Below are 12,173 nucleotides of genomic sequence, written 5' to 3'. Positions count from 1 at the left end.
GGTTATTCTGCAGCCTGAGCATCAAGGTGCTTCCTTGGGTCACTTGGACTCCTCCAGAAAGTCTTCTGGCCTAGGGAACCCCAGAGCACTCTGAGGTCTGCGAGCAGCAGTAGGTAGATGTGACCAGGGTCCGGGGTTATAAACTATACTGGAGGGTCCTGGCCCACAGGAAAACCAGAGCTTGGGTCTGTAGCAATAGAAGGAATGAGGGAGAAAGGCACTATCATTTATTAAGTGCCTCCTGCATGATGAGCATATTGAAAGAATTATTTAATCCTCACAATACCCTTTCAAGGCAGATACTATTACCTTTGTTTTATAGGAGAAGAAAGAGGCTTGGAGAGGTGACTATCCAAGGTGAGAAAGCCCGAAAGAGGCAGAGCCAGAGCTGACTAGCTGCAAGGCCGCAGCTAGAGGGGCTGCCTGAGCAAAAGGGATCTGGGCTGGTGGTGTAGGGAGGCTGGAGTGGGCAGCGCCAGCTCAAGGCATGCCAAATGAGCTCCCTCCCCAGGTGAAGACTGTTAGGTCTGCCGTGTCTCATAAGCAGGGGGCAGCTGGATGCTGGAGGTGGGACCTCGGGAAGTCTCCATCCCTGCCCCCCCGCCCCCCTCAATGGCCACACTATTAATGAGAGCTTCAGGCTCAGCTCCATTCACCCTTCCAGCTCTGTCACTGCAGACCCAGGAGGTGAGCTCTGAGGTGCACATGGCACTGAATGTGGGGCAGGGAGGGGTGGCCTCTTCCTTCCACCCCCACTGCCTGCTCAGAGCTTGGGCCATCAGCCTTCTCTGATTAAGTTGACTTCTTCTAAACCTTGCAACCAGGGGCTGCCAGCAGCCAAATCCCCCTGATTGAGATGTTCCCGACATCAGAGAATAAACAGCCTCCCTTGTCCAAACAGCTGTGCTGAGCAGCATTCCTGTCTCTCAGGCTGCTCGGCTGGGTGGGGCTGCAGCCCTGTGTCTACCTCCAGCAGAGGCCTGGGGGACCTGGTGAGTGGCTGGAAGGGAGAGGGGAGGTGGCCTTCTGTCTTCAGACTGCACAGGACATTCCTGTGCCTGAGTCCCCATTTTGCCCCACTGCCAAGCATCTCAGCCCTCAGCCCCTCCTGGCACAAGCTCTGTGTTTGTAACAATGACTCTGACTTCAGAAGAGGTCAACACCAGGCCACTGTCCCTGGGTTTGGAGTGCCTTCACCCTTGTGCAGAGGCTGCCTGGTGAATTTGAAACTCATACATTGTTCTAGCTAGATCTGAAGGCATCACACCCACATGGCTTGTTTTACAGAGGTGGACATAGCGAGTCAGTGCAGAAGCAGGATGAGACCCCGGGCCTTTCTTGCCATCTACTACCTTGGGATGTTGTGGCTAGAATGACGTGAGGGGCTCTGAGTGAGAGGCACGGCCCATGTTATTGGAGAGGAGCAGAGGTGTTTTCACCCTATGCCTGTTTTGGAGATCAGGCTTGCGGCCGAGCCATTTCCTGAGAAAGCAAGGCCTCTGGAAAAGCACTGTTCACCAGCCCCTCCTAAATCATCCTGCTGGGAGTGGAGCTGGGACAGCAGGACCTGAGTGGGGCTCTGCCACTGTCCACAGTCCAGCGTCCAGTGGAGGCTTGGCCAGGGTGTGGGAGGCAGCCAGGGCCAGAGGGCAGATTACGTGGGAAGGGGGAGCCCCCCAGCACACAGCATCTGCTTCTCTGCCCTAGGGCTCTGGCCTGAACTGTCGGGAAGGAGAGAGAACAGCATTCCTGTCTGCAGAAGGAATTCCTCTAGGATCCCCCTCTGGCCGCAGACAGACAGGAGGAGGAGGGAGGCAGACAGGAGGAGGAGGGAGGCAGACAGGAGGAGGAGGGAGGCAGACAGTGTGGGAGCCCAGGGCAGCCTGAGGGTCTCTGTGGACAGGTGTCTTACTCAGTCTTCCTTGGGCCTATGGCTTTGTCTTCATCTAGCTGCATGTATCAGTGTGGATTCATGTGACTGTTCCATGTTTGTATGTGTAGGTGGCTACATTTCTGGTTGGAGTTAGATTCTCAGTGGGAAAGTATATACTTATATGTTTGTCTGCATGTGTATATATCCACCTCTCTGTGTAAGCTTGTGTGTGTGGGTATCATCATGGGAAAGTGTGGGCCTCTGTGTCTTTGCATAGGTGAGTAGGTTTACGCCTACCTACAGGTGGAAGTGCACGTGTGAGCATTTAGGTTATTTTGGTACAAACATGGACTTGTCTTTGTAGATGTAAGTTTAGGCATATGTGTCTTTGAGAGCGTGGGCATATATTTGTCACTAATATGTTGGTGAGTCTCTGAAAGCATGTATGTCTGTCTACTTATATTTGTGCAGAAGCATTCATTCACTCAATCTTCAATTCATTCATAAAGTGATTTGCTCATTTACTAACAGACATCTTTAAAGTGCTTGTGCTGTGACTGGGCCCACACTGACACAGGGAAGTTAGAGAGGTGTCTAGGGTGGCTCCTAACATTTGAAAGACCCAGAGCAAGAGCACAAATGAAGGCTTACGTTCATGTCTAAATATTTAAATAAGTCAAAACAACAAACGGCTAAATGAAAGACTCAATCCTAATAACTGGAGAGCTGGGTTTGATTTTGAATTCCTAGCTCCTCTGAGTTTTGTGCTAGGAACACAGCAACACAGAGCAAGTGGCCCCAGCCTCTCCTTCCCCATCCCAGCTCCATCCTGTACCTCGAGGGGCCTCGCATGCATGCGTGACTCCTCACACATTGCAAACTCCATGCATACACCCCACCCCCTGGCCACCCTTTGGGCCTAGGGGTGCCCACACCATTGGCAAAGTCTGACCATATGGCTCTGAGCAGGAGATAATAGGGTCCCATGTACCTGATTTGTAGTCTAGGAGTGGGGCATGGGCTCCCAGTTGGCCCATCCTCTTGACCCCATGGACTTCTCACTGTGTGGGATGGAAAGGGCCAGAATAGAGCCAGAGTGTGGCCATCTAAAGGGTAGACCTGGGGACTTCCCTGGCGATATGGTGGTTAAGACTCCACACTCCCAATGCAAGGGGCACAGGTTCCATCCCTGGTCAGGGAACTACGATCCTGCATGCCAAGTGGTGTGGCCTAAAAATAAAATAAATAAAATTAAATAAAATTAAAATAAAATAAAAAAGGGTAGACCTGGAGTAAGGACCCTTCTTGCCTGTTTCCTCATGGAGCTGTGTCTCTGCATGTCTGCCTGTGTGGTTGTCTGTGTGTGGCTATATATGTGTTTCTCTTTGTCTTGTCTTCTAGAGGGCAGAGCCCACAGCTTTTCTCCCACCGTTCCCTCACCTGACTTAGTGAAGACTTAGGGCTGTGAGACAGGCTGGGGTGGTGGGAGGAACACTGACCTAAGTCTGAGCCACTGTCCTATGCTCAGCTCAGACTCTGTGATCTGGCCTCAGTTTCCTCATCTGTTAGAATGGAGAGGTTGGATGACCATGTCTTTAATTTACAGGCTTGCTTGCTTTACGGAAGGAGTAGGATTGATTTCCTGAGTTAATTACTTTCTAGAAGTTCAAATTGGGAATGCCTTATTGTAGATGGTCTATGTTCAGACAGAACCAGGTTTGAATACCAGCTTTGCCATATGAGTTGTGCCTCCTTTAGAGTTACTTGATCTCCCTCAGGGTTGTTGTGAGGATTGAATAAGATAAATGTGTGTAAAGCGTTGAGCACCATGCCAGGCTCACAGTAGATGTTCAAAAAACGTTAGCTTCTGTCCTGACATAGGGTCTTTCCAGCTTTCTTACCTTGAAGATTCTGCGTTAGTAGACATGTTGACTAACTGAGATAATTGGAACCACATGTTTAGGGATTTCTGGTGCTATGTTGGTTGGGGTGAGGGGAAGACAGTTGGGTGAGAAAGTCTGGCCCTTTCTTAAGTGCCTTCTAAGAAGCCGCTAACTCAGATCTGTGTGTGAGACGCTCCCTCCACCCCATTCTCTGATGTGGACCCTTGACATTTTCTTAGTCTTACGAAAAGCACTATGAAACACAGATTCAATGCCCTCTTCTGACCTGATTCTTCCCTGAGCCCATCCCTGGTGTCACAAGACGCTGAGCTAAGTAGGATCAGGACACAGGGAAGAGCTGGGTCAGGTAAGGCCTCAGGCTGCCTGACATGTCTGGGCCTGTCTGACCAGCCCCAGTAGTGGGCAGACCCCTCTAGGCGGAGGGCACCTGTCTTCCATGATTGATACTCCTGGGAGGGTATCACTGTGCTCCTGGCGCAAGTGGCCTTAGGATCCTGGAGCACTGGGGAGACCTCCAAAACCCCTGTCCCCTCAAGTCTTCTAGAATGGTGAGTTCCAGCAGGAATAACACGGAGAGGGTGGGGGGAGGGCAGGTGACAGCATCTGTCAGCCAGGGCAGGTGGGGGTGACCATCTTGGGAATCCCCTGCAGCCTGTGAAAACTGGCAGCTCTTGGGCTCTCCTGAAATATCCCTGACCTGAAGGGAATGAGGGAGGGGTTTAGGGCCTAGCCAGGGTTGCTGAGTTGAGAAATGCTCTGAGTATGAGCTCAGGTGGCTAAGGCCCTGAGGGAGGCCTTCACAGAGAGGGTCTGCCCTAGAGGTCATGCTGGCCATCCCTCTGACTCCCCACACAATGGGTGTTGGAGAATTGGTTTGATGATCTCCCAGCTCCAGGGATGACTGGGAGGTGGGAGCAACTTAACCTGCAAAAGTCCTTATGGGGGTTATTTTGATATCCCCCTATCATCACTGGGCTGCTCTATTTGGGGCCAGAATTGGGAATTTTCCTCTTTAAGAAAAAATTGAAAACAAGGGCGCAAGTGGGTTGAGTCCAAAGTAATGTGTTTAAGGAAATTTCTGCTTCATGCTGGCTAGGACAGGAAATGTCTGGTCAAAGAGCTGCTGACAGCCAGGGTCTCTGTAAGTAAACAGACCGCCTCCGATGGCCCCCCTGAGCTCATTTCCCTCAGCAGTGTGTGAGGAGGCTGATGTCATTGGAGCAGGGCCTCCTGGTCATGGAGTTTGTTGGTGAGCAGGATGGAGGCCCAGTTATTGCCGGCTGGCTAGCTGCTGCTTCCCAATTACTGCAAACAGCTGCTTCCCATACAAGCCGTTCTGACACCCTCCTACACATACTCATCTGTGACAGGACTCCAGCCATAACTATGACCCCACAGCTGGGGGTGTTCCTGGGGAAACTCGGGATTAACTGTGAAGTCCCCAGCTTTCATGCAAGGCCTCTTCTTCAACCAGAGCTGGGCCTCCTCTGGTCTATGGAGAGGAGTACCTAGGTTGGGTTCAGTTGCAAGGAGTGGCCTCTGGAGTTACAGGCCCATGTCCTGCCCCCGTGGTGAGCTGGCAGTGGCAAAATGCACCACCACCTGTCTCCTGGGGCCAGACAGCCAGGTCCATTGGGGGAGTTTCCATGAGCGAGGGCCCAGGTCAGGGGAGGCTGGGAAGTGGGGTGGGGAAGAAGCCACAAAGCTCTCTCTGTGTTTCCTGCACAGGCTCTTCCTAAGCACAGCAGTTGCCAGGTAAGGCTTTTATGGGGTTTGGAAGCCCTGCAGCAGAGTTGCTGAGGACTAGCTGCCAGAGGTTGGGTCATGCTCTGTAGCTTTCCCCCTATTCACCCTGTACCACCCTCACTTTACCTCCTGGCTGGGCAGTGGGGAGCAGTGAGCCTCCAAGTAGACAGGTGGCCAGAAGCTTCTTGGGGGTAGGCCACAGCTTTTCATTTCTTTGTGTCCCCCAGAATCCTGACTTTACAGGGGACTTATCAGTCACACAGACCCACCCCACAGAGCAACCAGTCCACTCAAAGCCTACCTGACCTACCTCAGGCTGACTGAAAACCTCAGACTGGGACTTCCCTGGTGGTCAAGTGGTTAAGAATCTGCCTTCCAATGCAGGGGACGCAGGGTTGATCCCTGGTTGGAGAACTAAGATCCCACATGCAGCGGGGTAACTAAGCCCACGCGCCGCAACTACTGAGCCCGTGCACTCTGGAGCCCGTGCACCACAACTAGAGAGACGCCCGTGCGCTGCAACTAAAACCTGACACAGCCAAAAATAAATAAATAAACAAACCCCAAAACAAGCAATAAAACCCTCAGATTGACCAGCAAGCTCACAGAAGACTCACTGCCTGCCTGATGTGCAGCTTGACTGACGAATAAGTCTACTTATTCAACAAGTAATAATTGAACACCTTGTTTGTGCCCAGTTATGCTGGGTGCAGGGGATATAGTGAACAAGACAGAAAAGGTTCCTGCTCTTAGGGAGCTGACAGTGAGTAAACAAAACAATGACAGAGTGTGGTATATATATTATGAAGGAAGTAAACAGGATTCTGTGGGGGAGAGTATCCATCAGGCCCTACCCTGCATATAATGGTCAGGGAAGACCTCCCTGACACATAATCTGAGAACTGGGAGATGAGAATGAGAAAAAAACACAAAAAGAGCCTGTGGAAGAGCTTTCCAGATAGAATGAAAAGCAGTGCCGAGGCCTTGAGATGAGGAAGAGCTTGGTGTTATCTTGGAATAGCCAGAAGACCAATTTGACTGGAACATGGTGAGCAAACAGAGGGCGGCATGTAGATGAGGTTGAAGAGGAGGCCAGAGCAGACCAGACAGGGCCTTGTAAGCCTCCGTAAGGATTTAGGTAGGTGTGAGGGGAAGGCCCTGAGGACTTTAAGGAAAAGCATGACACATACTCAAGAAGAAATAGATAACCTGGATAACACTCTTATCTACTATAGAGATTGAATTTATAGTTTCAAATCTTCCCACAAAGAAAACTTCAGACCCAGATGCCTTTACTGGTGAATTCTCCCAAACATTAAAGGAAGAAAAATTACCAATTTTATATAAAATCCTCCAGGAAATTGCAAAGGAAGGAATACTTCCCAACTCATTCTGTGAGACTAGCATTACTCTGATACCAAAACGAGACAAAGACATGCCAAGAAAGCAAACTACAGACCAATATGTGTCATAAACATAAATGTAAAAATTTAATCAAAATTCTAGCAAAGTAAACACAACAATACATAAAAGGATAGTTCATCATGACCAAGTGGGGTTTACTCAGAAATGCCAGCTTGGAGAAATGTTTGAAAATCAATTAATGTAATTCACAATATTAACAAACTGAAAAAGAAAAAAAAATCACCTCAGTAGATGCAGGAAAATGATTTAACAAAATCCAACATTCATTTTTGGTAAAAACCCTCAGCAAAGTAGGAGAAGAAGGGAAGTTCTCCAATCTGGCATCTATGAAAAAATGAAGGCTAACACATAATAGTTAATGGTTAAAGACTGAATACTTTGCCTCTACAATTAGTAATGAGGCAAGAATGTCTGTTCTTACTACTTCTGTTCAACATTGTACCAGAGGTCCTAGCCAGTGCAATATAGCAAGAAAAATTAATAAAAGGAGAAGAGGGACTTCCCTGGTGGTGCAGTGGTTAGGAATCCGCCTGCCAGTGCAGGGGACACAGGTTCGATCCCTGGTGTGGGAAGATCCCACATGCCGTGGAGCAACTAAGCCCGTTCACCACAACTACTGAGCCTGCTCTCTAGAGCCCGCGAGCCGCAACTACTGAGCCTGCGTGCCACAGCTACTGAAGCCCATGTGCCTAGAGCCTGTGCTCCTCGACAAGAGAAGCCACTGCAATGAGAAGCCCACGCACCACAACGAAGAGTAGCCCCCGCTCGCCGCAACTAGAGAAAGCCCACGCGCAGCAACGACGACCCAATGCAGCCAAAAATAAATAAATAAAATAAATAAATAAATAAAAAACAGGAGAAGAATAACTGGGTCATATGGGAGGTATATGTTTAACTTTTTGAGAAATTGCCAAAATGTTTTCCAAAGTGTTTACACTATTTTACATTCCCACCAGCAGTGTAGGAGAATTATAGTGTTATAGCATGTGCCACATGCTTTCTAACACTTGGTAAGGTCAGTCTTTTAATTTTAGCTTTCCTAAAAGTGGATGTGTAGTGGTATCTCATTGAATTTTAATTTACATTTCCCTGATAGCCAAGGAGCCTCTTTTCATGTTCTTATTTGCTATTTGTATATCTTTGGAGAAGTGTCTAAAGTTTTTTGCTCATTAAAAAAAATTTTTTTTCTGTCTTCCTATTGAGCTGCATATATTTTAAAATATATTCTAAATACAAATTCTTTCTTCATGTATTCCAGGCCTATTCTTTCTCCATGTATTCTAGGTCTGTAAAGAGGTTTTTAAAAAATACGTTCTAGATACAAGCCCTCTGTTGGATATATGTTTTACAAATATTTTCTCCAAATGGTGGCCATCTTTTTATTTTCCTTGTGGTTTCTTAATTAGAGAGCAAAAGTTTTAAATTTTAATGAAGTCTAGTTTATTGCCTTTTTCTTTTATTGTTAGCACTTTTTGTGTCATATCTGAGAACTCTGCCCAACTCAAGGTTATAAAGATTACTGATGATTTCACAGGTGTATACATATGTCAAAACTTATCTAATTGTATACTTTAAGTGTATGGTTAATTGTATGTCAACTATACTGCAATAAAGTTCAAAAAACTGCAACCTGATCTAATTTTTTCTTTTTTTTTTTTTTTTTTTCCTTGCGGTACGCGGGCCTCTCACTGTTGTGGCCTCTCCCGTTGCGGAGCACAGGCTCCAGACGGGCAGGTTCAGCGGCCACGGCTCACGGGCCGCTCCACGGCATATGGGATCTTCCCAGACCGGGGCACGAACCCATGTCCCCTGCATCAGCAGGCAGACTCTCAACCACTGCGCCACCAGGGAAGCCCCTGATCTAATTTTTTAAACTCATTCTGGCCGCTGTGAGGAGAAGGGACTTGGGCGAGGTGGGGTAAGAGTAGAAACTGGTGGTGGTTAGGAGGCTGTTACAGTCATCCTGGTAAGAGATGCTGGTGACCGTGGAAATGAAGAGGAGTAGACATATTTGAGAAACATTTTGAGACCTAAATAACAAGACTTACTAACACATAAGATATGAGAGAAGGGGAGACATCTAGGATGGCTACCACATTTCTAGCCTAAGTATTGAGTGGCTGGAGATGCCTGTCCAGGGAGATTTGGGGGTGGAGATGGGAGTGGAACCAAAGTCCTCTTTTCGTCTACCTGTGAAGATGGCTAGGCTTCATGAAAAGGGTCTGGGTGGAGATAAAATTTGGAGGGTATTAGCAAATAAATGGTTTTTGTTTTTTTTGTTTTTTTTTGCGGTACGTGGGCCTCTCACTGTTGTGGCCTCTCCCGTTGCAGAGCACAGGCTCTGGACGTGCAGGCTCAGCGGCCATGGCTCACAGGCCCAGCCGCTCTGCGGCACATGGGATCTTCCTGGACCGGGGCACGAACCCGTGTCCCCTGCATCGGCAGGCGGACTCTCAACCACTGCGCCACCAGGGAAGCCCTATGTTTTGGTTTTTTGGCCATGAGGCATGTGGGATCTTAGCTCTCCGACCAGGGATCGAACCCACACCCCCTGCATTGGAAGTCTTAACCGCTGGACCGCCAGGCAAGTCCAATAAATGGTCTTTTAAAGCCACGTGAATGGATGAGATCACATAGGAAGAGAAAATAGACAAAGAAGAAGGCTGAAAACTGAGACTTTGGGCATTCCAACACTTGGAGATTCCCTGAAGGAGCCAGTAAAGCTCATCAGGAAGGAACAGCTACAGCAGGACCCAACCATATTAATTTCCTATCGCTGCTGTGACAAATTACCACAAACCGGTGGCTTAAAACAACCAGAAGATTGTTATCTCAGTTTTATTGTTGTTATCTGGAGATTGTTATCTGGAGGCCAGAAGTTCAAAATCAGATCACTGGGCTGAAATCAAGGCATCGGCAGGGCCGTACTCCTTCTGGAGGCTCCAGGGGGCGATGCATTTCGTGACTCTTTCGGCTTCTGGCAGCTGTTGGCATTCCCTGACCTGAGACCTCATCACTCCAATCTCTGTCTCTGTGGTCACTTACTTTCTCCTCTCTTGTCCACTTCAAATCTCCCTCTGCCTCACTCTTCTAAGGACGTTTGTCATAGGATTTAGCATCCACCCAGAAAATCAAGGATGATCTCCCCAGGGGACTTCCCTGGTGGCACAGTGGTTAAGACTCCGTGCTCCCAATGCAGGGGACCTGGGTTCGATCCCTGGTCAGGGAACTAGATCCCACATGTATGCCGCAACTAAGGAGCCTGCCTGCCGCAACGAAGACCCAGCACAACCACAAATTGAAAAAAAAAGGAAGATCTCCTCATCTTGAGATCTTTAACTTAATTATATTCATCTTGAGATCTTTAACTTAATTATATTCATAAGGATCTTTTTTTTTTTCCCCCAAATAAGTGACCTTCTTAGGTTCTGGGGATTAGCAGGTGGACATATCTTTTGGGAGCCATTGTTCAACCCACTGTACCAACAGGCTGACAGACTAAAGGAGTGACTAATTGAGTAATGCAAGATGGCAGAACTTCCTGTGCCTGGAAGAGGGACCAAGGAAGTCAAGTATAGGGCGCAGAAGCCTAAGCTAGAGATTTAGGACTGAGGCTGCTGTTAGCTTGATCATGTGTGTGGGAGTGTGTCATGGAGAGGGGAAGTGCTGCACATAAGAATTTCCCAACCCGGGCTTCCCTGGTGGCACAGTGGTTAAGAATCCGCCTGCCAATGCAGGGGACATGGGTTTGAGCCCTGGTCCGTAAAGATCCCACATGCTGTGGAGCAACTAAGCCCGTGCACCACAACTACTGAGCCTGCGCTCTATAGACTGCGAGCCACAACTACTGAGCCTGAGTGCTACAACTACGGAAGCCCGCACGCCTAGAGCCCGTGCTCCACATCAAGAGAAGCCACCCAATGAGAAGCCCACGCACTGCAATGAAGAGTAGCCCCCGCTCGCTGCAACTAGAGAAAAGCCCACGCGCAGCAACAAAGACCCAATGCAGCCAAAAAAAAAAATTAAAATGAATAAATTAATTAAAAAAAAAAAAAAAGAATTTCCCAACCCTTCCAGACCTGACTCAGCATCTGGCAGGGGCCATCCACGCGGGAGCCAACGTGACCATTAGATTACAAATCTGTTCATATCACGCTCCAGTGAGTGACCCTTCAACAGTTTCCTGCAGCTTTAGGCCAAAGACAAATATTCTCACCTGCCTACAAAGTCCAGGGGTCTGGCCCCAGCCCACCTCTGCAGCCTTGTCTCACACCTTCCTCCCCTGCTATCTGCCTCCAGACACGCTGGCTGCCTCTCGGTCACCTTGCCTCCTGTCGTAGGGCCATGGCCTATGGTTTCCTCTGCCTGGAAGGCTCTTCTCCAAATCACTTCATGAAGTTCGCATCCACTAATGCTTCAGATCTCAACCCAGATGTCTCTTCTTCAGGGAATTCATCCTTGGGTCCCTGGTCCAGGTCTTACTAATGTGTAATACAATTTCTCATGGCTCCTTGTACTCATCTTCCATAGCACTGTCAAAGTTCACAGTTATGTACATATTTGTAATATTATTTTATTAGTGTTTAGATCATAAGGGAGGGTTTGTATAACTCACCACTCTATCACAAGTGCCTTGTCCACTGCTTGGCACACAGAAGGAGTGTGTGGTGGTTTTAAAACATGTCTGCAAATTTTTTGACACCCTTCCCAGCAAGGGATAGAGTCTAATTGACCTCCCTTTAAATATGGGCTGGTCTAATGACTTGCATCTAGTTAACAGAATGTGGCAGAAGCAATGCAGTATGACATCTAAGGCTAGGCTATAAAAGGTAATATGGTTTCCTCCTGGCCTGATTTCTTTTTGAATGCTCCGTTTCAGAATAAGCTGCCATGCTGTGAGTATGCCTAGGCCACACAGAGAGGGCACATGTAGGTGTTTCAGTTAAAAGCCCCACTGAGAACTTAGCCAACAGCCAGTATCAACTGGCAGACATGTGCTGAGGGAGGCTTTGAGGTGATTCCAGCCTCAGCTGCCATCTGACTGCAACCACATGAGAGACCTTGCAACCCTAGCTGAGCCCAGTTACTCCTAGAACGGTGAGAGATGAAAAAGTAAATGATTGTTGTTATTATTATGTCACTAAGTTTGGGGATGATTTTTTACATAGCAGTAGATTAGAACAGGGTCCAATAAGTACTCATTGAATGAGTCAATGTGGAGAGGT

At 48.2% G+C, this 12,173-nt stretch overlaps 1 protein-coding gene across 1 annotated transcript in view; it reads left to right on the top strand.

The window, feature by feature from the left end:
- The window catches only part of PARP16 (poly(ADP-ribose) polymerase family member 16), a 40,705-nt gene that overhangs the window by 27,996 nt on the left and 536 nt on the right, over positions 1-12,173 (top strand). The window lies entirely within an intron of this gene.

Source organism: Grampus griseus, assembly GCF_964374135.1.
Source record: "Grampus griseus genome assembly, chromosome: 2".
Classification (NCBI taxonomy): Eukaryota; Metazoa; Chordata; class Mammalia; order Artiodactyla; family Delphinidae; genus Grampus; species Grampus griseus.
Note: the sequence above shows the minus strand (reverse complement) of the source record. Positions and strands in the feature narration are given on the sequence as shown.